The sequence below is a fragment of the Amblyomma americanum genome, chromosome 2, assembly GCF_052857255.1.
Source record: "Amblyomma americanum isolate KBUSLIRL-KWMA chromosome 2, ASM5285725v1, whole genome shotgun sequence".
NCBI lineage: Eukaryota > Metazoa > Arthropoda > Arachnida > Ixodida > Ixodidae > Amblyomma > Amblyomma americanum.
In genome coordinates this window covers 35,773,559-35,800,602 of record NC_135498.1, presented here as the reverse complement: position 1 = coordinate 35,800,602, position 27,044 = coordinate 35,773,559, and the positions used below count along the sequence as shown (strand labels likewise).

The 27,044-nt window shown below is 49.7% G+C and overlaps 1 protein-coding gene across 3 annotated transcripts in view; it reads right to left on the bottom strand.

Moving 5' to 3' along the window:
* LOC144121002 (E3 ubiquitin-protein ligase MIB2-like) overlaps positions 1-26,472 on the bottom strand; it is a 72,248-nt gene extending 45,776 nt beyond the window's left edge. Inside the window, exons 1-2 of one of the 3 annotated variants that reach the window (XM_077653888.1) lie at positions 26,005-26,472; positions 641-763 (exon numbers count right to left, since the gene is read on the bottom strand). The gene's annotated coding sequence lies outside the window, so the exon portion shown is untranslated. Of the gene's footprint in view, positions 1-640; positions 764-13,518; positions 13,831-26,004 lie in introns of those variants that run through there. The other 2 variants (XM_077653889.1, XM_077653890.1) reach the window with 2 other exon arrangements.
* Positions 26,473-27,044: the final 572 nt, after the last annotated feature.

Here is a 27,044-nt window from a genome sequence, read left to right as displayed (position 1 = left end):
TGTGGCTCGAGAAGTATTGAACAGCTAGACTGTAATTGTTTTGAACATACGTACGAGGACTGAACATCGGTGCGCCTGTCATGTGCTCTCTGCCTACTCGCCGCTCGCAGTCTGGCGCTGCGAACGGATCACGTGACTCCCGCACCGCTTTGTGACGCGCGCTCGTAGGCGTGGCTAGCGCTCTTTCTGGTCGCTCGGTTTCGCCATAGACTGTTGGCAGCCCCAAGTTTCCTGACGCTGCAGCGGAGTCGAGAATGTCATTTTCGATATTCTAAAAACTGGTACGGATATTACGTACGGGGGCTAGAAGCCTATCGATAAATATTAAGGAGACTATAACAGTAAACGTTAAAAATTAACTATTCAATATTAATTTACTAACCTGCTAGTTGCCATGTGTGAGCTGTATTCTGAAGCACTACACCACTGTCAATGCTATGCCAAAAAAAAGCCGCTTTTTCGACTAAAAACCCTATTTTTAAAAATTACCGACAGCCTTAGGTGAAAAACCCTGCACAACATTAATAAGGATAATACAAGATTTACAATTCGAATAATATTCCGCTCTGACTACCTTAACGACCCACTCAATTTTAGGGATATTATAGGATAAGAGTTATGTTGCAAGAACAGTACTCACGTGAAACCGGAGGGCTGGCTCGTGTCGGCGTTGTGACTTCCGCTGTGAATTGCTTTCTGATTTGAGTTGTGTTTTGCGTTGCGTTTTCGGTTGAGGTGGCGTTTCCCCATCCTGGGAAGTTAACTGCAAAAGCAAGAAGGATAACGCATTGCCCCTGATATCAAGAATTTCCAAGTCGGATTATAGCACACCGGGCTAAAGCGAAGGGGGCGAGCACCTTTAGTGAAAACGTACGCCAATAATAATAATAATAATAATAATAATAATAATTGGTTTTTGGGGGGGAAGGAAATGGCACAGTATCTGTCTCATATATCTTTGGACACCTGAACCGCGCCGTAAGGGAAGGGATAAAGGAGGGAGTGATAGAAGAAAGGAAGAATAGGTGCCGTAGTGGAGGGCTCCGGAATAATTTCGACCACCTGGGGATCTTTAACGTGCACTGACATCGCACAGCACACGGGCGCCTTAGCGTTTTTCCTCCATAAAAACGCAGCCGCCGCGGTCGGGTTCGAACCCGGGAACTCCGGATCAGTAGCCGAGCGCCCTAACCACTGAGCCACCGCGGCGGGGTTCGCCAATACTGCGGAAAAGAATTTTGTTGCCACAGCGGGCACAGCGCACATTTCACTATGCGAATTGTATTTTAATGCTCACACCTTTCTAACCCAATAACAAAAGCACTGTTTAAGATGAAATGCATAGTATCTTGCCGCAGACAGATCTTTATATCTTTTCTTCACCGTGTTTACCAGTCTCACGACACGGTAGTTCAAAATATATTTTTTACCGCTAAGATTAGTAATTAATTAATTAATTATTTATTCCTCACACGCCCCTAGGCAGGGGTTTTACATGAGGGGTGGGAATCTTCAGTGAATGATGACGTGCTCAATGGCAGTCCTGAAATTGGCAGCATTGGAGTGGCGCACGGCTTCTTCGGGCAGATCATTCCAGTCCTTCGCTGTTTGTACGAACTGTTACGTCTCGCCTACGACGCGCGGTATAGCCGGCGCGGATGCAACGGACGCCGCGGCTTCGTTCATCGCGGCCGCAACGCCTCCCGCCAAGCGCGTCCAGGCAGGTTTCAGTGCCACGTGTCGTCGTGCGTGCTTGTGTGTGTGTGTGCATGTTGGTGCCCACGCTTGTCAAAGCGCGGCAGCCGGGGAGAGGAGCTCCCCAACTGGGAGGCGAGGAGGTCTGACCGGCGCCGGCCTGGCGGACGCGCCCGTCACGTCTGGACATGTTCAAGCGTCGCCGTATCGGACGCCTCTTCCCAAGCCGTTCCTTCTTGCCCTCGACTCCGTGGGTATAAAACGCCGCTGCCCCGGACGCCGAGAGAGACTTCGATTCCTTCCTTCGAGTAACGTGGTCGCCCTGACCGGCTGCTCTTTTGAGATGCCAGAATAAACAAGTTGTTCTGTTGCCAGTCGCCTCATCCTTTGCCGGGACCTTCGGATGTTTCCAGCTTTGCCCCAGGCCGCCAGGCCAACGCTACCCTTGGGGCTTGCAACCCAAATGCAACAACTGGTTGCCAGCGGTGGGATCGCGACAACGGAGGCCAGCAGCGAAGATATGCGGTCAACTGTATGCTGAGCAGCACAACGACCATCCGAGAGCAGTGCAACGAGCCCTGTGTGATGACTGGTTGCCTGCAGCGGAACGACTGCGCTGAATTCTTGGCTGCGAGGTTTGGTGAGTGCGGGACTTTCTTCTTCTGAGTTTTGCCAGGCTTTTGTTAGTGTCAGAAACAGAGCTGGTAATTGTGGTTGTCGTTGCTGCCGGGTTAGTTTGCGGCAAGACAATAGTAGGCAGTAGAGAAAGCAGCATTCGGAGCAGCCATGGATTTGAAGTCGTTGCGCAAACCGAAATTGCTGGAGCTTGCAAGAGAGTTGGGTCTGGATGTCTCAGACAAACTCAGAAAACCAGAACTGCTAAGGGCTATTCTTGAGTTGGAGGCTGAGGATGACGAGCTGTCGGAATGCCTTGAGACCATTGAGGAGAGGGAGCAAAAAGAGAAAGACGAGCGCGAACGTAAAGAGCAAAAAGAGAAAGACGAGCGCGAACATAAAGAAGAGCGCGACCGTCAACACGCTTTGGAAATGAAGCGTCTCGAGGTAGAGATGGAACGCGCTCGTAATGGAAGTCAGGCACACGGTGCAGGAGAACGGGTATCGTTCAAAATGACTGACCTGATGCGGCCGTTTAAGCTTGGAGAGGACATTGGTTTGTTCCTGGTTAACTTTGAGCGAACGTGCGAGAAGCAGGGGTTCTCTCGGGAAACGTGGCCACAGCGCTTGCTCACTTTGTTACCCGCCGAAGCGGCCGACGTAGTCGCTCGCTTGAAGAGAGAGGAGGCAGAGGATTTCGACCAAGTGAAATCAAGTCTGCTAAAAAAGTACAGGCTGTCAGCGGAGGCGTTCCGTCGGAAGTTTCGGGAAAATGAAAAAGGCAGAAATGAGTCATATACAGAGTTTGCCTACAGGCTTATGTCAAACATGCAGGAGTGGCTCAAAGAAGAGAAAGCGTTTGGTGACCACGAGAAAATTCTGCAGTGTTTCGGGCTGGAACAGTTTTATAGTCGGTTACCTGAGAACGTGCGGTACTGGGTCTTGGATAGGCCAGACGTTAGTACAGTGGCTAAAGCCGCCGAGCTAGCCGAGGAGTTTGTGACGCGTCGGGCTCGCGGAGCTAAGGACGGTCAAAAGGGTGAATTTGGCTCCAAGTCTGAGAGGCCGAAGTTCACACCCATGAGAGCAAGGGGGGACACGCGTAGTGCGGATGCGAGTGAAAGCAGTCCGACCGAACGTAAGGAGACGGCGGCAGCCGAAGCCGAACGCAGAAAGCGGTTCGAGGCGAGGCAAGCGCGCGTGTGTTATACGTGCCAGAAGCCGGGGCACTTTTCGGCGCAGTGTCCAGAAACAAAAAGAGAAGTCGTGTGTTTGTCATTATGTAGCACTGACGAGAACATGAAGCTTCTCGAGCCTTACATGCGAGACTTCCTCGTGAACGGGAAAGAGTGCCGAGTGCTTCGTGATTCCGCGGCTACAATGGATGTAGTTCACCCCTCTTACGTAGAACCCGATATGTTCACGGGCGAGTGCGCATGGATCAAGCAAGCCGTGGAAGCTCATAGCGTGTGTCTGCCCGTAGCAAAAGTGCTTATTGAAGGACCTTTCGGAGCACTTGAGACTGAGGCCGTAGTGTCATCTAGGCTGCCCCCCCAGTAACCGTACCTATTTTCGAACAGGTCCGATCACCTCCTGCGCGAGAAGGGGCTTTTGTTTGGTGAGGCTAGCGTTCAGGCCTTAACCGGATCGAGAGTTCGGGAGCTCGCTGCAAAGGCGGTAGTTGCGGGGCCGACATTGTCGAACAATGAAAAAGGGTCGGAGGCGCAGCAAGCTGATACTCAGAGCACGTCCGAACTGAATAAAATTGAGCCTGTAGCGTTGAAGGCACCAGGTACTGGAGAGGAAATGCCCGACACGGGAAAGTTAGAAGAGCTTCCGGTCGAGCTTCCGGGACTAAGCTCAGTGACGAACAGGGAAGACACTGATCAGGTCATTAGTGACTTAATCATTAAAGCACCGCTGTCGCCTGAGCAGAAAACCGAACTACACCAACTCTTACAAGAGTTTCAAGGTCAGTTCTCTGAGAGGCCTGGTAGGACTTCTGTCCTTAGTCATGATATAGAACTTACCTCGCCAGAGCCAGTACGATCCAAGGCGTACCGGGTGTCACCCCGCCAGCGCGATATTATGGAGACTGAGGTAAAGAAAATGCTACAGCTCGGTGTTATTGAGGCGGGTGAGAGTGATTATACCTCCCCTTTGATTTTAGTTGAGGTACCGGGCAAGGAACCTCGTCCTTGCGTCGACTACCGCAGGCTTAATTCCATTACTAAGGATCAAATTTATCCGATCCCTAACATCGAGGAGCGCCTTGAGAAAGTTAGTAGCGCTCCGTTTATTTCCACCCTAGATCTTGTCAGGGGTTATTGGCAGGTTCCACTTACAGAAGAGGCTAGTAGGTATGCGGCGTTCATTTCACCAATGGGAACATTCCGTCCTAAAGTTTTGAGTTTTGGTTTGAAGAACGCGCCATACTGCTTTTCAAGCCTCATGGACAAAGTGTTGCGGGGACAGGAAGAATTCGCTTTACCGTATTTAGACGACGTAGCGATATTCTCCGCCTCCTGGTCTGAGCATATGGCACACTTGCGGGCAGTGCTAACCCGCCTGCGCGAAGCGGGCTTGACAGTCAAGGCTCCCAAGTGCCAATTAGCACAGGCCGAGGTTGTCTACCTCGGTCACGTGATTGGACAGGGTCGTCGCCGCCCCTCTGAAATAAAGGTGGCCGCTGTGCGAGACTTCCCGCAACCGCGCACGAAGACCGATATTCGGTCGTTCTTAGGTGTCGCCGGCTACTATCAGAGGTACATCCCCAGGTACTCCGATATCGCGGCTCCCCTGACGGATGCTCTAAGAAAAACAGAGCCCCAAACAGTTGTCTGGAGCGAGACCAAGGAAAGAGCTTTCAGCGCCCTAAAGAGCGCCCTAACAAGCCAGCCTGTGCTACGATCGCCAGACTACACAAAGGGGTTCGTTGTTCAGTGCGATGCTAGTGAGCGAGGCATGGGCGTTGTACTGTGCCAAAGGGACAATGGAGAAGTGGAACACCCCGTCCTCTATGCTAGTCGTAAGCTGACCTGTCGTGAGCAGGCGTACAGCGCCACTGAGAAAGAGTGTGCGTGTCTCGTGTGGGCCGTTCAGAAATTGTCATGCTACCTAGCCGGCTCGAGGTTTATCATTGAGACGGATCACTGCCCTCTCCAATGGCTGCAGACCATCTCTCCCAAAAATGGCCGCCTCCTGCGCTGGAGCCTCGCTTTGCAACAATATTCCTTTGAGGTGCGTTACAAAAAGGGGAGTCTCAACGGTAACGCCGATGGCTTAAGTCGAAGCCCCTAACTTAGGAATCCGCCTCAAAGTTGTTGGTTACTGATGTTTTCTTCCTGAGGCAGGATTTTTAACATATTGCTTTTGTTTAGTGTTTCAAAGTGATTATGTGCTTTCTAGTGCAATTTTCCAATTTGTGGACGCGTTCTGAGTGCTGCTTGACTACTGTAAGGAACTAGGCAGTAGTATAAAAGGGGAAAGAGCCTGGCAGAGCTTAGTGAGGGTTGTCTCGTGCTTGCTGACTGAGCGGTTGCGTTTCGGCGTAGTTCTAACGCTTGCTGGGAACGAGCACAAAAATGGCAACTCTCCCGAAGTGACTTTGCAGTGTCCTATGTGATCCTGAACCCGAGAACGAGGCCTTCTCTGTGCGCTGCGCTCAAGCAACGTCGAGGGACGATCGGTTTCGATTACGAGCATCATCGAGCGACATCCCTCTGGACAGCGGATGTAGTCCCCTGACCATCGGGATCTCCTTCTCCCGGCGGGGCGGTCTGTTACGTCTCGCCTACGACGCGCGGTATAGCCGGCGCGGATGCAACGGACGCCGCGGCTTCGTTCATCGCGGCCGCAACGCCTCCCGCCAAGCGCGTCCAGGCAGGTTTCAGTGCCACGTGTCGTCGTGCGTGCTTGTGTGTGTGTGTGTGCATGTTGGTGCCCACGTTTGTCAAAGCGCGGCAGCCGGGGAGAGGAGCTCCCCAACTGGGAGGCGAGGAGGTCTGACCGGCGCCGGCCTGGCGGACGCGCCCGTCACGTCTGGACATGTTCAAGCGTCGCCGTATCGGACGCCTCTTCCCAAGCCGTTCCTTCTTGCCCTCGACTCCGTGGGTATAAAACGCCGCTGCCCCGGACGCCGAGGGGGGAGAGGGAGACGCCGCGCGCCCCTGCGCGCGCGTTCTTCCTTCTTCTTCTGAAACCCTACCTATCCTTCTCTCTATCTGCACGCCGGCAGTGGTTGTGGTGTTTTAACACCAGTCACAGGCCCGTGCATTTTCCTTTCCTCTTCCCCCTTTCATCCACTTACTACTACTACGCCGAGAAAGACTTCGATTCCTTCCTTCGAGTAACGTGGTCGCCCTGACCGGCTGCTCTTTTGCGATGCCAGAATAAACAAGTTGTTCTGTTGCCAGTCGACTCATCCTTTGCCGGGACCTTCGGATGTTTCCAGCTTTGCCCCAGGCCGCCAGGCCAACGCTACCCTTGGGGCTTGCAACCCAAATGCAACAGAACAAAGAATGAAGATGCGAAGATGTGCGAGCATGCGCAGTGTGTATAGGTTTTGAGTGGTTTGTACGGCAAGAGTGGCGAGGTGCAGGTGAAATGATGGTGTAATCAAGTGGAAAATGATAAAATTTATGATAAGAGACTTTATGATAAGCCTGATAAGTTTGCGCCTGGTTTCAAGGTTCGGAAGATCTGCATTAAGTTTGAGCGATGTGACACTGGTGTAATATGAATATTCAGTCATTGTAAATAAAACGTGCAGCGCGGTTCTGGACTGATTCGAGGTTGTTAGAAAGGTTAATCTACTGATAACGAAATACCGGTTACTAATAATAATATAATATGAAAGCTTACTTTATTTCTAAAATTTGAGAGGTCTGGGCGCACTTTTTACTCCAGAACCGCAGATACTGAATTAGATACACCAAGATTCCCTCCCAACGCCATATTACAACCTGTTTGTGTGACGCCATAAACCGATTCAAATGCCAAGTGTACCACAAGGTGCCGACACACTGCCCGACCACCGCGCACTTTCGCTCGCAAACGCGGCCATCACCACGGAAACTCGTAAAAATAAATAAAACAGGTTGTATTGTAGACGAAAGCAACGTTTGTAAACAAAGGTAGTGCTGCAGTCAGCAGCGATGCAGGCTGTATAGGCAGAAAAGGATGTTGCCTACAGGTATCCTAAGCCGCGCCACGCGACGCTGCATTTGAAGCCAACTAGCCTGCGCGAATGTTCCAGAGCGTGCGTGTCACCTTAGCTTAGAAAACTGTTTTTTGGAATGCAGCTGTACGGTTTTTTTTTCAACTTGCACGCTGGACGTAATTACCATACAAAATGATGCATTGGTTTCAGTCTACGGTTCTCAACTTCCGATTCCTTGCAGCATGCACGATATTTAGTGCATGAAAAATGACTACGCCCGCATTTTCCCGCACATGATAAAACCTATAGCTTGCGATGCTTCCCTATACGGAAGAGCAGTTGCCCGCAGAACGAAAGAGCTGTTAACCCCAAGTGCACCTGAGAATAACCTCAACCTCTTCTGTTTCTTAAGAGCCATTTCACATCGTAGAGAGCTGAAAATTACAGGACATTTTAGACGTATGCAATTACTTTGTGAACAAACGAATTTGTCGGATAAGCAATTAGTTTTTTGTGTATATAAGATGTTCCTTTGTTCTGCTCACTGAAACGTACCTCTTTGGGACGAGTTGTGGTCTCGCTCCACCAACTAAGTATGCAGATCCGCAAAGAGAGGTTCTCTTTAATTTGCTCTATACGTGTTGAGAAAGCTGCACAAGCAAATATATACAAATTTTTTCCAGTACTTCAAGTTAAAATTACTTTGATCGGCTGCATTAAATATTTCAAATCCTGCTGCTTCGTATTTGGGGACTTCCATTCACGTGTGCTTCTTGTGTGTGACCAGAGTGGCTTTTCGTGTGGTGTTTGATCTGTGCGCCAGGATCTGAACGACCTGCGATGGAGAAACTCTAAATCTAGGAAATAACTCCATGTGACTTTGCCGAGACCCTAGCGATCGCTTTCTAAGAATTTGCATTCGCTAGTAATGAATACAGCCACCAGCTGACTAGCGAAAGTGAAAACCGTTAAAAAAAATTTAGACTGCCCATAGACATTTGTCTATAAAGTCTATAGGGTTCTATAACAAATGCTACAGACTAGTCTATAGACAATAAAAATTCCATAGATCGTCTATCGACAATCCATAGATTTATGGCCATATACACTTAGTAGGCTTCTCTATAGAAGATCTACAGACTATGACTGGACAAAAGTAAATATCTATAGGAAGGCAATAGACTATAAGAAGTCTACAGAATGTCTGCAGACCATTCGTTTCAGTAACGGACAAGAAACTAGGTGTTCTCCATCCTATAGCCCTCTTGCACTGCTTCGGCATCGTCGCGCGCTTAGTGGCTGGCTGTGCTGCGAGCTGAACGAGACTGGCAAAGCTTTTCATCTTTTTTTTTTTTTGCAGGAAGTGACACCTGGTATGTAGTCTGGTTGACTGGAATCTGACAACGGCCTCCCTGCGTTCAGTTACTTAGGATCGCACTACATGCACACAAGATACCCAATCCAAGTTCCTTTTGCACAAGGTACGACAGGACATGAACGAATTGCAGGCGCTTATTCGTGTACTATTCTCGTCAGCTCGCGACGCGAGCAAACGAACAGTGGGGGCTGTGCCAAGTCAGCAGAACAGTCGAGCAGACGACGCTGCAACTGGCAAGCGCTCTGTACGTGCGCATGCGCGCACTCTCTTCCTTTTCGTCTCTGTGGTCTTGAAAGGTTTTTATTTATATGCACACTTGTGACCTATGCTGCTCTGTCAGGCGACTGATCATGCAATATTATCACTGCTAATATTACTTCAGTGTGCAAGCACGAATTAGAAACAGCAAAAGCTGATGTCTAGGCTGGGAAACCAAGATGGCCGTGGGACAAACAAGCAACTTTAACCCATGATTGAATGTGTCATTAGTCCGGATCATTCCCAGTAGGAGCCAGTCCCAAAATAAGAAAAAAAATTCCTCATGTCGTTACAAATTTTTCTGTAGTACTGACATGTATGTTGTCACGACAAAAGTGGCTCTGTCGTTACGACAGGAAACTTCACAATAAGAAAATGTTTTTACTACAAGAATTTCTGCTGTCAGGTTCCAACTACTATAGAAAAATCTGTTGTGACAAGAGAAGATTTTGTTGTTTTTCGATGGCGTTGTGAACACCTATAGCGACATGCAAATTGAGCATAAAAATTCCAGCGTTGTGTCACTGAGAAACAATTCCAAGATGTCAGTGGTTTTGGCTAGTTGTTTATTAATGTCAAAACGATGTAAAAGTACTGCGAATTCGAGCGATCCCCCCCAAAAAAAACAATCATAAAACAACACAACTGGGCAGTGACTACTGTCTGGAAAACTAGCGGATAAAGTCCCCTCCCGATAATGCGTACTCGAAAATTCAAAGAACTTTGTTCAGGTTATGCATATTCGAAAAATGAGGGAACTTTTTTAATTCACTCGCAGTAGATGGAAATTCGAATAAAGCGAGTTGGAATTAATGAGTTCACTGCAGTAGCCAGCGCCACTATACTTGCAGTATGCAAACTGGAAAACCAACTAGTAGCCAGCGCCTGTAGCGTACTTTTACATAATCTGACAAACTGTTCAATGGAAGGCACTAAATGGGTTCCTCTCAGTGGCCGTCTTCACTACCTTCAAAAGCCGTGGCGCTGCGCATCGTTTCCCGCCGCCTCGATTATCCTTCGACGAACGACGCGGGACAAACTGCGCACACTGTTATTGGCGCCGCTAATCACCACTAATTATGACATATCGCACAACCCACAAATCATTTTGAACAATGGGCACGCGATATATGTCTGCTTTTCATAACTGCGCGAATGGCTTTTGAAGCGAAAGGCTTCACTAAGCTCGTCAACACCGGGCTTCGCGTGAGCCACACTACAGACTTGCCACAGCTGCGCATGCGCGAAACCGAGTGACGTCACGCAAAGCGCAGGTGGCCGCTTCTGCCGCAGCCGTCGTCCCCGCCGCGCGCTGCCTCCGTCGTCTGACCTTTCGCCATGGAAGGAGGAGAAGAAGACCCAGAAGTGGTAGCGTGGCTCAAAAGCAGCGAAGATATGAAAAGTGCAAGGCTAGACAAGCGGCTGAAACGCCAGAATCACGGGAGGCACGCCTTGCTAAACGCTTTTCGCTTCGAGATATCCAGGCTTAACACTTTTGCTAAGCCTCAGCCCAACTTTCTTTTTGTCCACGTTATTTTTTTTCATGGCCAGCTGCACGCGCGCCTTATCTTTTTCTACGCGACACAGGACCGCGGCGCTCTGGAACAGTAATCAGATTATCCTACGCAGCAGTTTCCAGGATGTTCGCGACTGTTGTCGGTGTTTTTGGCGCATCGTCCCGAAAGTTCGCTGTCACCTCTACTATAGCGCGGCCGAGAACGGAGGCCATTCTGACCCCGCTGACTGTCGAACGAACCTGCACTAACGCCGCGCCGCTGAGCTTATTATTGTTATTAATTATTATTAATTGGTTTTGGGGGAAAGCAAATGGCGCAGTATCTGTCTCATATATCGTTGGACACCTGAACCACGCCGTAAGAGAAGGGATAAAGGAGGGAGTGAAAGATGAAAGGAAGAAGAGGTGCCGTAGTGGAGGGCTCCGGAATAATTTCGACCACCTGGGGATCTTTAACGTGCACTGACATCTCACAGCACACGGGCGCCTTAGCGTTTTTCCTCCATAAAAACGCAGCCGCCGCGGTCGGGTTCGAACCCGGGTGAGCTGCTTTCTGTTTGCGACATGTATGACAAGGTGCATTAAATTTTCGGCTCGTGTGGCAATGAAGTTTCTGTATTTGCACTGTCTGAACGATCATCCCGATAGTGAAAGCATATAGTTTATTCCTAGCATTCAAAATAAAATCCAGTTGAAGTTCGCGCCCGCGTGTGTTCCTGTTGCATGACTTGAACGAGCTTAATTATTAAAAAAAAAATTAACGTATGCGCTGATTGGTCCCGACGCGGCAAGCGCGGACGCAGCTGACGGGAGCGTGGCGCCATCTGGCGCCCCTCACGGCGTTCTGCGCACGCGCAGCGGCGCCCCGCGGAAGCGGATCACGGTAACGGATCGTGCTATGCTATCTAACCTCTAACGCTGCCGTTAGTGGTGTAGCGCCAGGTGATAGCTTGGCCCGTGTTCGGAGCACATCTGCGATTAGTGCAGATTTTAAGCGTACCAACACACCCTGCCGTTACCTTTGCGCTGGCAAATCCTAATGCCTAACGGTAGCCGCAACGGTACAGATATATGGTAACGGTACAGTTACAGCACTTTCGTACGGTGCACACGGAAACTACCGTGCGGCAAGTGTGGCCAGGCAAACTTGTTAACGGTAGCAACGGCATTTGCTATACCGTATTTGCCGTACGGCAGTCCGGCTCTGCTAAAACCCTCCAGTGTCTTATTACTTTCCACATCAGCAGACGCGAGCTGCTCAACTTTTCTCGTTGCTTCCTCCTCTTTCACTGCTTTCATCGCCCACCCTATGTGCTGGATGGCATACCGGACGTACTTCTGGTGCTCTCCCTCCCTCCTCTTTCGTTTTCCAGCGCTCCACCCCATGAGTCTTTTTTTTTTTTGCACGGATGGCCTTCAAACTAGGGACGGATGCTTATTGAGTGGGACGGCACGATTATTTTTTTCTCTTCAATAAAGCTGTGGAAACACAAGGAAGGAGATGAGGTTCTCAGAATGACGAAGTTCTCAGCTTAGAGTCCATGAGGCGCATGTACAGTCGTGAACAATATCAAAGAGAACAATGTTTGAGCTTCGTTTATTGATTACTCCATAAATATGCGCGAGAGGACCAGTTTTTTCTGCTTTCTAATTAGTTTGCCCCTTGGCGTATAATATCCAAAACTCATTCTCCAATCTCTTTAAGAAATAACCAGGAAATTCGCAATGTTGTGCCAGAATGATGATGATGGTGATGATGGATTTTTATGGCGGAAGGGGATCTGTGGCCAAAGAGCGCCATGGCACAAAGTGTTTTCGTCTACTCAAGGTGGACTCAAAGACCCATTTTCCAAGCAATTCACCCCAGATATGCCTAGCGCCAGGCCAGGGGAAAGCTTGTACTCATTGTTTCACCGGTAGGTACCCGGTGGCCATGGGGATCGAACCTCCACCTCCAGCATGCCAGGCGGATGCTTAACCACTTGGCCATCGCTTCGGTAATTTTGTGCAAGAAGCTTGTTCCCTTTCATGTTGCTGACGACTCTACAGCCTTTGTCAGAAATCTTTATGCCATAAGATTTGGTTTTGAACCGTGAAGCTGGGCAGCTATGGCACGTCCAAAGTTCCAATTCCCCAAATCGGGAATCCGTAATCCGGAGCAAGTTTTCTTGCTCCGCGAAACTGAAGAGCGTGTTTCAATGGGCGATTTGGATTCAGATCCTGAGTTCTGATTGCACCGCAATGGTATGGTGCCTAGACAACTTGCTACTTCGCGGATGTGGACAGCCGCTCCGGATCGCCGACTCGAAAACGTCATAAAACTCTCGCCCTGCCCGGGACTCTTCAGGCTTTGAGGGTACAGAGTCAATCACACCTGTCTAGATAGAGCGCTCGGGCGGTGTGGTGCGGAGCATATGAAGTTAAATCTTTTCGCAGCTGCTTTGCTAGCAGTAAGGCGCTGGTGCTTGTGCGGTTCACGTGTCAATTGTGCTGCTCTCCAACGCAACCATTATCAGTGAAAGTCAATACCCGCTTTTGAATTTCGCTTTATTTCCCCCGGATGGCACCTCTCGAGCACTCTAGACAAGTGTGATCGACTCTGTACTTTGAATTTCCGAATATACGACTCAAAACTAAACCCTGTGGCTTAAAGACTTTCTACTGAAGGTGCGCATCAGTCTATCACTCTGCCCGGGTCCGTTCTCAGGCAGCTTCAAAGCCTCGCCTCTGTAAACCCAATAAGCCGAGAAGTTTCACTGTTTGCTCAAAACGCCAGCCTTGCACACGTGCGGACGACGACATTTCGGTTCACGATCGAAAACAAAGCACGGCAGATAACGCCGACAAATTCGAGCTCCAATTTCAGCACGTGCGCAAGCGAACACGTATACGTACCCTGCTCAAAGGCATCCACTGAAGTTTGTTAAAACTTGTCCCGGTGGGGGCCACTCCGAAGTATGGAACACGCCTCACAAGTTCGCCACCGGCACACACGTGAACACACACACACGCACCTGTTAGGAACCAGTTGGATCGGCCAAATGTCGCGCGCGCCACGCCGGCGCTAGCTGACGAACCTTGTTTACTAACTCCCGACGTCGGTGGCCGCCGCTGCGCCCTTCACACGCCGTTGCCACCGGCTCCGGCAATGCAGTGTTCCCGCTCGCCAACCGTTCTCTCTCGCAAGCCGGACGCGCCGCGCGGAGTGACGTCAGGCGCGAGCGAGCAGATAGATTTTCACCCGCGCGGCAAAAGGAGGAAAAAAATAGACGCTGCTTTCGCTCGCCGCCGGCGGCGGCGGCGGATGAAGGCATTACGATGGGCCCTTTCGGCACGCCTTCCACGAGTACTCGTCCGCGGCCATCGCGTCGCCCTTGTTGTCACATTTTCTAGTTGAGCCCGTTCTCGTCGTACAGTTAGATGAAAGTGTCATAATAATAATAATAATAATAATAATAATAATAATAATAATAATAATAATAATAATAATAATAATAATAATAATATTAATAATAGGTTTTCTGGGGAAAGGAAATGGCGCAGTATCTGTCTCATATACCGTTGGACACCTGAACCGCGCCGTAAGGGAAGGGATAAGGGAGGGAGTGAAAGAGGAAAGGAAGAAGGAGGTGCCGTAGTGGAGGGCTCCGGAATAATTTCGACCACCTGGGGATCTTTAACGTGCACTGACATCGCACAGCACACGGGCGCCTTAGCGTTTTTCCTCCATAAAAACGCAGCCGCCGCGGTCGGAAAGCGTCATAAGCAAAGGACAGTTTATTCTCGCCGTCACCGTACAATCATTAGACCATACCATACCGGAGACGTACTAGCGGAGACGTATACCGGTTACCGGACCCCTCTTGCTCATGCGCAGTGCCTCCCCCTGACCCCAGTAATGATGTCACTGTGCGTGCGCAGGTGGCGTCCGGTAAACTGGCATACGTCTCCGCTAGTACGTCTCCGGTATGCTAAAAACGTCTAATATTATAAAGCGTTTATTGTTCCCTTGCGGTGCCAAAGGGCATTACATACAGGGGTGAAAACCACAGCAACAAAGCGTCGCACAAAGTAGTGTCAACTAAACATTTTGACAGATTTGCCTGTTAAAATTTTTGGTTGGAGATCTACAGTTTATTATAAAGTAGCGCCAACACGGCATTTCAGGGGGTGGTTAGAGCGCTCGGCCAATGAGCCGGAGTAACCGGGTTCGAACCCGGCCGCGGCGGCCGCGTTTCGATGGAGGCAAAATGCGCCCGTGTGCCGTGCAATGTCAGTGCGCGTTAAGTATCCCCAGGTGGTCGAAATTATTCCGGAGCCCGCCACTACGTAGGACACCTGTTTCTCTCTTCATTATTTCACCCCCACCTTCCTCCCTTACCTTACGGCGCGGTTCGGTTGTGCATCGAGATGTGACACAGTCACTGCGCCATTTCCATTCCTCAAAAAAAAAAACAATTTTGAAATTTAGAAATTCGGAGGTCGTGGGTTCGGATCAACCCCACCGGTGGCATGTCGTTTTCTCTTCTGATTTATAATCAATATTCTTTAAATAATTACCCTATTAACCACAAATTAAAAACAGAGAGAAACGTCTCCCATGCTCCTTAGTTTCGGTGACTGTTGGCTTCTGTCATGTCCCTTTAGCTTCGTTATGCTGACGCTAATTTATCTTTTGTCTAAAATACTGGACATTACAGTTCCGATGTTTTGCTGTCTTTCTGATTTACGTCACTTGTTTGCCCTTCAGGTATGAGACTTGATTATATGGTGTTCTGTATTTTAGCTGTCTGGGTCTCTGATTGCTTTTAGCGCTGCTGCCGACGTGAACGGTGGCGCGGTTGTGATCAGTGAGTGTGTTTTAAGGCGAAAACCTTTCATGGCTCATGAGTGCGCGCAAGACCTGTCCGCTGGAAACGTGTACAAGTGTCAGCTCCACCTGTCAATCAAACGAAATGGAAAAATTAAAATTAAAATAACGAATGAAAAATAAACGCAAAATAACATATAAATAGAAATAAAAATGAAAAAATGATGTTTTAAAGATAAGGAAAATAAATAAGATATAAATGAAAATGGAGGAAGAAATAGATGAAAGGGAAAGGCTTTCTTCGCATTTCCGCTCATAGGCAGACCTAGGGCAAATGAATTTTTTTCGTCGTAAAATGAGGCTGATGCCCAGAGGGCGGGGAAGAATGCCAGTGCAAGTGAAAGTGCTAGTTCTCTGGCCATGAAAAATTGAGTGTTGTGCTGGGGAGATCTCTGCAAGACAGGATAATCTGCTCATGAAGTGCGCTTTGCAGTCTCTAGCTGTGGTGTGCGTTTTACGGTTTTTTGTTGGCTTATTACGGTTGGGTTGCAATTTGCTGCATTGCGTGCAATTTGGTATATTTGCGGAGTTATGAGTTTAAACGCAGCAACTTAAGAGAGGTGCCGTTCTTGATAACTAGTGTTCCTTACGGCCTGACCGCTTTTATGCACTCCTTATAGTCAGTTTATGTCATCTTAATATTGAAAACATGTTTAAGTGCTCGTGTCTTAAATGCAACTCACTTATTTTATCATGTCGAAGGTGTTTATTTTAGAAGCGTTGTCTAAAGGGATCTGTGCTCAGGACTGTTCCCTCGATGCTATTGATAGCGGGGCGTTTTATTGTCATCTCGGTGCTGACCGCCTGTGTTGGCCTGACTCCATCAAGTGCTCCCAACGGTAACGAGGTCCGGCTCAAAGGCTGTTATGTGCTTGGAATGGCTGCTCCCATGCTTAATATTTTCGCTCTGCACAAAGGCAGCCAAGCCTTGCAAAGACGCGGATGTACTGCACGTCGGAACGATCATGTACATAAGAAAATAATTGCAATAGAAGAAAAAAATTCACAGGGACTCATTATTACATTATGTGTCGGCAATACGATGTCATTAGAAGCTTTTGATGCATTTCCATCGTGTTTTACGACCTTCGTGCATCGTGGTGTCTGCACACCCCTACACGTCTGTTTGCCCACAAGACAACCCTCCGGGTCATCTGGCAGGTGGTTGGAGGCTTCCTCGCAGGTGTCTCGAGGTGGCGACGCGGACGTATAGTTATCACTTCCGGTCGGGTGACGTCAGTTCCTTCCATCCAATGAGCAAATTTTATGACCTACGACACATTTTTTCCCCTCCGATGATGCTTTTAATGTTAACCGCTAAAAAATATGAGACCTGTTATACAGTTTCATGGTGCGATGTGGGGTTTCTGGATTGTATAACAAACATCTGACGAAAACAATTCGGCAGAGCACTTAAGACTGCTTACTTGCGGGAATGCGAAAGCATGAGGCACGCCGTTTCCGGTGGCGGGATTTATGACCCCAAACCACACACACGCGCGTATGACACCACCCGGAACGCTGTATGACGAACGGTTGCATCACATCCTTGATATGAAAGTATGGGAAAGTATTAGGTTGAAGGTGAATATGTCGTAGGTTCGAATCCCTGTCGCAAGCCAGCCGCCGACTTGACTAGCACATGTAAGCTCTATGCAACGAGAAATCGTATGACATCATCCGGAATACTCTACGACGAACGCTTGTCCACCGAGATGCGAGACAGTTACTGCGCTATTTCCTGTCCTAAAAAAAAACAATTTCCGTATTAAAATTGTTTGACCCGCCGCTGTGGCTTAGTGGTTAATGTGCTCGGCAACTGATCCGGAGTTCCCGGGTTCGAACCCGACCGCGGCGGCTGCGTTTTTATGGAGGCAAAACGCTAAGGCGCCCGTGTGCTGTGCTCTCATATATAGGCAAGCAATATTGAGATTAAACAGAAAATGGAGTACAGATCGATGGCAGAAGCGTACCGCCCCTGGTCGGAGGAGTACACTGAAATTTGATGTATTCCTAGAAAAGAGGACACATCAAGCAAAATTTCTCTGAAAGAAATGTCATGCGGCGCACAGGCGCAGCTGTTAGGGACATTCTCATTGTTTGCAGAGTTATCAGTCGGAAGATAACAAATTAATCAGAAAGATAAAAGGCAGCTCTATCCCATAATCCAGCCCACTCGCTTAATAACATCAGTTTTCCGGACCATATCTTTGCACAGCTTTATCTTAGCACCTGATTTTTTTTTTCCTTTCCACGAAATCTACTCCAATGCAGTAAATGAGACATGAAGCCCAGGCTGATTCCTCAAAACAATGCAAGTGATATTGTATTATTATACCACCAGAAACGCTATATGTACTGAACATCGCGTCACAACGTCTACATGACGGCAATATGTAGAGCTTGTGCAAAACAAATTCATTAAAACTTTCAGGCACAATGCACACAACTATGTGAACGGCGAACTCGCAGCTTTTTCTTTTTTTCCATTCCAGGGGGCGACAGCTAGCAGTGACTTGTTTCAGACGAATTCTGTGCTCTTCATATCGCAAATGCAAAGCGCTTTTCCGAACGCGGCAATCTTAAAACAGTAAAACAGAGGGCGCTCGGCTACTCATCCGGAGTACCCGGGTTCGAACCCGACCGCGGCAGTCCCGTTTCGACGGAGGCGAAACGCTAAGGCGCCTGTGTGCTGCGCGATGTCAGTGCACATTAAAGATCCCCAGGTGGTCGAAATTATTCCGGAGCCCTGCACTACGGCACCTCTTTCTTCCTTTCTTCTCTTCGTCTCTCATTTATCCCTTCTCTTACGGCGCGATTCAGGTGTCCAAGGATATGTGAGACAGATACTGCGCCATTTCCTGCTGCCTCGGAGGTACAGCGAGAGATCGTCGGCATCGAGGGAAAGCGGAGCACACCCCTCTGCGCTGTGCAGCAGCTGGCCAGAGCCGTCATACACGAGGAGCTCCAGGACCATCTCCTCGTGTACACCGACGGCTCAGTGGCCCGCGACAGCTGCTCCCATGCTGCGGCGGCCACCATCCACGCCCTGCGACTGCACAGCCAGCAACACGCAACCTTCCTGGGCTCCTCCACCACGGCGGAGTTGATGGGGATCCGGCTCGGGCTGGACCTGCTGCTCACCCTCGGCCCTCCGCCGCCTAGGAGTGCTCTGCTGTGCGACTCCCGCGCCGCCCTCAGCCGCCTGCAATCTAATGGCCGCGGTACCCCACTAGTGCGGGAAATTCGCTCGCGCATCGAGCGCCTCGCGCAGAGAGGTTGTGCCGTGCGTGCACAGTGGGTGCCCGGTCACTGCGGCATCGCCGGCAACGAAGAAGCTGACGACCTCGCGACCGCTGCACACCAACTACCTGCCAGCGATCTGCCCCTTGCGCTGGAGGACGTGCGTGCGGCCATTCACGACCATCTCCGAAAGCAGCACCCCGACCCACGCATCGCGGGAGGTGAGCGCATCGACAGTGTCACCGGCTGTCGCGCACTTACACGGTCACAACGTGCAATGATCCTCCGCGCGCGCATTGGCTGCGTGTGGCCCGGGGAACGACGGGTGCGTCACGGAATCGCGACGAGTGATGTGTGTGACGGATGCGGTGCAGTGGAAACACTAGAACATCTGCTCCTTCGCTGCTCCGCGTTCGCCGATGCTCGTCGCGATATGCTTGCGGCCTATAGGGCGCAGGGCATACTACCAGACTCCATCAAGACGCTATTGTGGCCGCAGGGCAGTGCGCGCACTCGTGAGCGAACTTTGGTGAGCCTCTGTGCATTCCTCGAACACACGGGCTTGACGTCCCGTCTGTTCTCCGTCAGGTAGTTACACGCAGTGACCGAACGCTCCGCGAGTTCTACCTTGAACGATTAATAACTGGACGCCCCACTCCAGTTGTAACCTACACAGTGCTGTGCGCGTGTGTGATTTAATTCCTCTAAAATGAACTAATCACGCGCACAACCTGGACACATTTCTTATTGTGTAAATAGTTTGTACATATTACTTCTCCCCCTGTCCTCTATTCCTGTCCCCTCACCTCTTTCATTTCATTTCTCCATTCTGCCTGCTGTCCTTTATTTCCGCTGCCCCAGCTCAGGTGCTTCAGTATCGATGGCAGATGCCGGGGCTAGCAAAAATCTTTTCCTTCCTTTTTACTATTATTTTTAATAAAACCACTACCACCACCACCACCACCACCACCACCATTTCCGTTCCCTAAAGAAAGCAATTTTCCAGCTGGCAGCACATCATTCCACCCAGTAATGTACACGGATTCTGCTACCGCAATATAAAGCCTTTTTTTCGGATTTCGATATCATGCGCATATGAAAAAAAAATTAAATGAAAATTGGTTTTTTGGGAAAGGAAATGGCGCAGTATCTGTCTCGCATATCGGCGGACACCTGAACTGCGCCGTAAGGGAAGGGATAAAGGAGGGAGTGAAAGGAGAAGGGAAGAAGAATGCCGTAGTGGAGGGCTCCGATTCTGTGATCCGTGGAGTGCTTATTTCACAAATAATGTTTCGATGCTGAAATTTACTACTGTGAAGGCTTGTAGGAAGCGCATAAAATTGTGCACATGTCTAAAGAAAAAGTGCAGTTTATGTTTTCCGTTGCGAAATTGAGTTTCCTCAGGTATGCCGCTGCATAGTCCTTCAAAGGGCGGGATTAATAGAAATGGAGAGCGGCGTTGGGAATGTTTAAAGAAGCCGGGAGAAACTGCATGTCAGTTCTCAGAGCACGCAAACATTATCGCTAAGAGTACAGAAATAACCGAAGCTATCATCTTGCGCCTGTCGCTTAGATAAGGCTCCCCACGCCATATCAAATAGCGGAGCGCCGACATGCTGGCAGTACGTCTGCTTGGAACAACATCAACAGCAGGTATCAGTGTCTGATACCCGACGCGACCGCTGAATATTACCCCCCCCCCCCCTTCCCCTCCCATGTTAAGACTGCATGCCCTGCCTGTTGTGCGGCCTTCATCGCTAGCTGGCCAGCGATACGCTATCGTCAGCGCTAGCGAAGACCCAAATGAAAGCGCGTCCAGTTACCTGTATGTTTGAGTGCAGGGCAAAAGGTTGCTACATAGCACCCAGAGCTATATTTGACATTCATATCGTTCCTGCCTCAGTCACTAGATTAATCATGGTGTACGATGCATGGGTTGCAGATGTTTACGGGACGCATTTTCTCGGAAAACAGTTTATTGTAGCTCTGCCTCGCGACCCAGTGAACCCAGTCGCGTGGTTTTGTTAACAGTGGACAGAGCATCTACATCCCCTCATATCCTGACATATTTGAGCTGCCTGGATTACATGACTGCACTGGAATACTTTTTTTTTTTTGCATATTCGCGTCCCATAAGCTTTTGCTGCCGATAGTTCATCACACCTCCAGAAGTGTATAGAAGATGCAACCGCCCGTACAATGCATGCTGTATCCGTTTAGTGCTTTGTCCGTTTAATGTATGCTGACTATACCGCTCTCGTATTTATGGGAGAGAATTTGGATGAAATACAGGATAAAATAAATGCAGAGCTAGACAATGTTTTTACGTGGTTCACGTCCAATCAATTAACCCTTAATCTCAGTAAGACTAAGTATACAGTTTTTCATTCCAGAAAAAAAGGAAATAAATACTGAGGAACTGCACATATCATTAAGCGGCCAAAAAATAGAACAAGTTGGCTCGTACAAAAATTTAGGTATTTTATTTGAATCAAACATGCACTGGAAATCACATATTAAAAACCTTTGTTCGAAGCTCGCTTACGCTTGCTATGTTTTACTTAAAGCTCGTGAATGTTTTGCATACCCCATTATACGCATTCTTAACTTTTCCTTCTTTCATAGTCATCTCTCTTACTGCATTGAGTATTGGGGTGCCACTTTCACAACTTATCTCGAACCTGTAATCCGTCTGCAAAAACGTGCATTACGAATTATTACATTTTCAAGTCGTGGTCAATCCAGTAGATCTTTGTATAATTTTGTTCATGTGCTGCCATTCAATGCATTGTACGAATTAAAAATTGCACAAACTATACATAGTATCTTAGAGACTAATGATCCTCTCCCCATAACTTTGTTTAAACTCCCATTTACGAAATACAAGAGCTGCAACTAATGATAACTTTAACTTGCCCCCATCTCATAATGTGCACGGGAAAAGGCTCATAGAATTTAACGGGGCCTTGATCTGGAATTATTTGCCAGTACACATCAAGCAAGCCAATAACTTCATAACTGTTCTAAAGAAATACCTTTTTGAAACCTATTGTAATGTTTAAATCAAATTGTAACACAATATTATTACATTGCCTATGATGTGTGCGTCAAGAATAAATTTTGTATTTATTAATTACATTCCTCCTCTGCTGTGTCAGTATTTGTATCGTATTTCATCACTGGACCCTTTACTAGCCAATGGCTATGGGTCCAGCAACTGTTTTGTATTTTGAAAGTAACATAAATAAAATCCTTGAATTGGAAAAAAAGCCAAAGCAATGAGGAAAGAAACACTTCATCAGCACCTAGTCAACGCATAGTCATAAGTTTTTTTTTGTTTTTTCTTATTGGGGTTTAACGTCCCAAAGCAAATCAAGCTATGAGGGACGTCGTAGTGAAGGCTCCGAAAATTTCGACCTCCTCGGGTTCTTTGACTTACACTGGCATCGCACAGTGCACGGGCCTCTAGAATTTCGCCTCCATCGAAAGTCGACCGCCGCGGCCGGGATCGAACCCACGTCTTTCGGGTCAGCAGCCGAGCGCCATAACCATCGAGCCACCGCGGCGGCTGCTTAGTCACTGAGTAAAAACACGAAGCATACTTGTTTTTTTTTTTATGACACCTGAACTTTGAACGCATTTCCAAATCGACGAATAAGTAGAAGCGAATGGGGCTCTGCGTGGGAAATGTGCGTTTGCTTTAGCACGGCTCGCATCTCTACGTGGCTGAAGTTCCCAGACGGCACACGATATGACAGGCCGAGCTTCCGGCAGGAAACCGGACACGGAGCGCGTGACAGGCACTATGCGACTCCCGGATGGGACGGCCAACTTTCTTCACATACACGTCCTGGTGCGCTGGTAGCCCGTTTCGCACATGAAAGTACGGCGAAAGATGACTGCTCGACGTCCGGCGAGTAATCAGTCATACATCACAATTTTTCTATGCGATAATTTTGACTCGGTTCAGAGCGAGGAGCCCGCCGGACTAGCCGTAACGTCACCGGGCGCCTATGCTGACGTGCAGGGGCCCAAGGACCTGCGTGTCCTAAACTCCCCTGTGTCTATGGAAGTTTTCACCACAACCTTGTGAACTTCGTCGCGGGCGTGGAGCTTGTGACGGCTCCAGAAGAGTGTTTGTGAGAACATGCACATCCGTGCACCGGGCCACAACATATAAAATGTGACAGGCCCTAACACGATCTCCGTGATGTACCGCCACCCGCGAAATTAACAACCATGCTTGAGCACGTGGCTCTGTCTGACATTAGCGCCGCTGTATAAATTGGTGACTGAAACCGCGAACATGCTATCGGGTGGCCACAGGCCATCCGCTATCCTCAGCCGGCGCGCACACACCGTGAAGCATGGTACCGGACCAAGCGGCCGAAGCACAACAACCAACATCTCTCATATACTGTTACATCGTGGGCCGTATACGCAACCGCCAACACCGCCAAGCGGACAGAATCCACATGAAAAACTGCTTGCCGTTTGCAATGGAAAAGCGCTTGGAAACCGAACTTCTTTAGAGATCAATCCGGACGTAGGATCTTGTTTCACGACGCCAGATGAACGAGCAACAAAGTTACATTGTCGTTGAGGCTATTCGACGCGTATTCTCTGCGCTGGTGTGGCCCAGGTTACGTGCTGTGCTCCAGCTTGCGTGGTCGGATCAGGGATGAGGCGGCCGGAGGCGGACTATATATAGCCAGAGCCGACAGGTGCTGAAGAAGGCTGCACAGTTTATTTTACATATTTAGAGAAGTTCCAAAAGCATAGAACAGTCTGCCGTCCGGCTCGTTTTATACGGCCTGTTGTCCCCAGCTGCCTAGCTGGGGAATGTATAGCCACTTGTCTTGTGTCCAATTGGCTGGACGCACGTGAGTTCTAGGGGAGACGTCAACAGCAGAAGGCGACGCCGGTTCCCTCTCTCAGCAGTTCCAGTGGCGATGGTGATGAGGTAACCGTTACGCAGCACTTCTGTCGGCGACGGATGTTCTCCATAAGCACCATAAGGCCAAACAGACCCCGCTGAAACCGGCCGATGAAGAGGATCAACTTGGAGCACCATTCCTATAGCAAGGTCACCGCCTTCGAACAGGTCGCTTCTGTCTGCAGCAAACCGTGGGAAAACACGGCTTCCTCCCTCTGCCGCCGCCGTTCCCATTATAGGGAAGGCGCCGTCCGGCTGACGCAGTCCCGCTCCAATGTGGGCGCCCTGCCGAAATGACTCGCAGGAGGTGTGGGGATGGACCACTTCGTTCCCAAAACAAACGGAGACGCCGCCTGTGCCTGGAGTCGGCGCCGCGCCGTCGCGAGGATGACGGCGTCGTTGTCAGCTCACGGGTCCCGCATGTTTTGGCCCGCGCTGCTCGTAGGACGATCACAGCAGTGCTATATATATAGTCGGATACAACTCAAGAACGAAGCTGCTTTTTTGCCGTCAAAGACCCTCATCCAGCCAATGGCGTCGGCTGGTTCTCATTAACCTGCTAGCGTGACAGTGCAAGGAGCCGCGTGGCAATGCAGGGAAGGTGCTATCCCCAACAGTTAAACTTTCCTCTTGCCCTCCTACCGATGGGAACGGCTTTTAGTAGTACGAAGAGTACTTCAGGTCTTCGTCCGGCGACACGTTGCCGGTTGGGGCAGCAGTTCCAACTTCCCAAAGCAAAACTTGTTTATTAAAGACGGCACTGACATAAAAACGCAGGTGAGTAAAAGGCAGTTTAAAAAAAGGCTGTTTAAAAAAGGCTGTTAAAAACGGCCGAGCTTGAGACTCGGCGCGCTCGTCCCAAGTCGTCGTTTTCCGCGGGTTTTAACCCCTTCGATAATTGGGCGGAGCTTGAGTAATCTAGCTCTCGCCCAATTTAGACCAATAGCAAAGCAATTGCATCGTATGTACTAGTGGGCGGAGCCCAGGGCCCGCCCCGGGCATGATCGCTCCTGGTAGCAGGTGCGGGGGGGGGGGGGGGGCATTGTCCCCGTGGGCTGTCGCGAGCCCAGTGGAATGCGCAGCTCTCACCCTAAGCGTGCGTCACGCCTCGACGTACATTCCTCGATTCCCCCCCGTGGGCTGTCGCGAGCCCAGTGGAATGCGCAGCTCTCACCCTAAGCGGGCGTCACGCCTCGACGTACATTCCTCGATTCCCCCCCCCCCCCTCCCCGGGCATGATCGCTCCTGGTAACAGGTGCGGGGGGGGGGGGGGGGGGGGGGGCATCGGCCCCGTGGGCTTCCACTTAACACCAACCATGGAAGGAGGGGACTATCCCCTTTCATCGGCCACTCCTTATAGTGTCGCGCTAGCAGGCTCATGAGAACCGGCTGGCGCCATCGGCCGGAAGGAGGTCCTTTGATGGCGAAAAGCAGTTTGTTCTTGAGTTGTATCCGACTAATCTCACAGAACACCTTGACAGAACAGCGCTGGGGGATGAGATCTGCGATCTTTATTGTCAAAGCATTGTGAACACGACCGATGTGCTGAGAGCAACGTCCCTTGCGACATGCATTCACAAGATAAATCTCACAAAGGCGAACCATGAAGGCAGCCGTTTGTTTGCAAAAAGACTTCTGCGTAGGTGTTGCTTTCACCCGGTCCGTTTTGTATCGTTCATTCACCAGCAGCACAACGCGCGGGCCGCAAATTCAGCATTTTTCCTGTTATGTCGCGATTTCGCCGGGAATCTTGACAGCGCACAATCACACAGCGGCAGCGACGGCCTGCGCCCACTGAAGAAGTTAATTTCATTCAATGCCGCATCGCGGAGATGTCGAACCGCGACTGCATGGAGTAGACAAATATCACCAAAATGCTACTAAAAGTGACTGTGTACAGACAAAAGTATCACTCCTTCACGTGCAAATGAAAACACGCTGCCGGAAGTAATCACCACTGGACATGCCAGAGAACAAACACGCAACCTCTCCTACTGCCGCTTCTGTCTTGTATTTTTTTTTAGAGAGATGAGCATGAACTGTTGCCGACGCACCGGAAGGCATAAGTCTTGACACGTGATGCACCAGTTTCCTGGAAGACCAGGGGTGCAAGGAGCGCAAGTGCGTCTTCAGTAGATCAAGGCATGACGCGCGAATACAGTGCGACAACCGGCCATAAGGTGATGAGGGCGGCTGCCTTGATTGTGACGAAGTGACAGGACAATTCTGTCTCACTACCCTAAAAACCTCTAAGCAACATAGCCAGCACCCACAGCACACAACCACCTCACGCACGCAGCACACCAACACTCTACTCAGGCAGTATGCATACCTGTGTCAGACGAGACCGTCAGCAGACCGCGAGGAATAGTGGTCGACAGGCGACAGTCCTGAACATCCGCTCGAATGCGGAACCTCCGTAGTCATTCGCGCGCGCACGAAACCATGTAACACGCACACACAGGCATCAACGACAGTCGCGAGTTTTTGACCTTCGTCAGCTGCTGCTCAGTTTACAGCTCGCGACGATGGCGGACGGACTGCGACCAACAACTTCCCACTCGTCGACGTTATCGTTATCACCGACGGCAGACGGCAAAATACGCACCAGTAAACGAACTCTGCCTTCGCGGCCAGCCTACACCACTTTGCCTGTTCGCTGCTTGCGTCTCTGCGGACTCGATAAGGGCTCGTTAGGTGGCGCTAACGGCGGCGTTTTGTTCGTTTCGTTTGGCTGCACCACTCCAACGTGGAAGAAAGTGATACGGGGCCGACGGTTGCGCGGCGCGGCGCCGACTTCGCGCTTCTATAGCGACATCGGGGAGCGTAGCGGGCCCCTCCTCCCCTCGATTTTTTTAATACGGGAGAAAGAAAACTCGGCGTGCAGCTGCCGCACGGATGATGGATGGTTTGCTGCTGCTTCGGAGTCTCGTGACGACGGATCTGCGCCGCTTTAAAATTTCACTCGAGAAAGGACAAAGGCGTCACGCGGAAACAAAGAGTAGAGATGCCACTTAACTGTCAACTACGGCACAGCCCCATCCCCTCCTCCTAATTCCAGAAGCAGCTATGTGATGCACCGATCCCGTAAAAAAAAAAAAATGGGTGGGGCGGGGGGAACACTTTAGGGGTCACTGAGGCGGTTTTCCAATCTGCTAATATTCTAGGGTTCTGAGTAGACTCGTTAATCACAGAAGTGACACGGAAGTGAAAAAAAAATGTTTTTTTAGGAAAGGAAATGAATAATAATAATTGGTTTTTGGGGAAAGGAATTGACGCAGTATCTATCTCATATATCATTGGACACCTGAACCGCGCCGTAAGGGAAGGGATAAAGGAGGGAGTGAAAGAAGAAAGGAAGAGAGAGGTGCC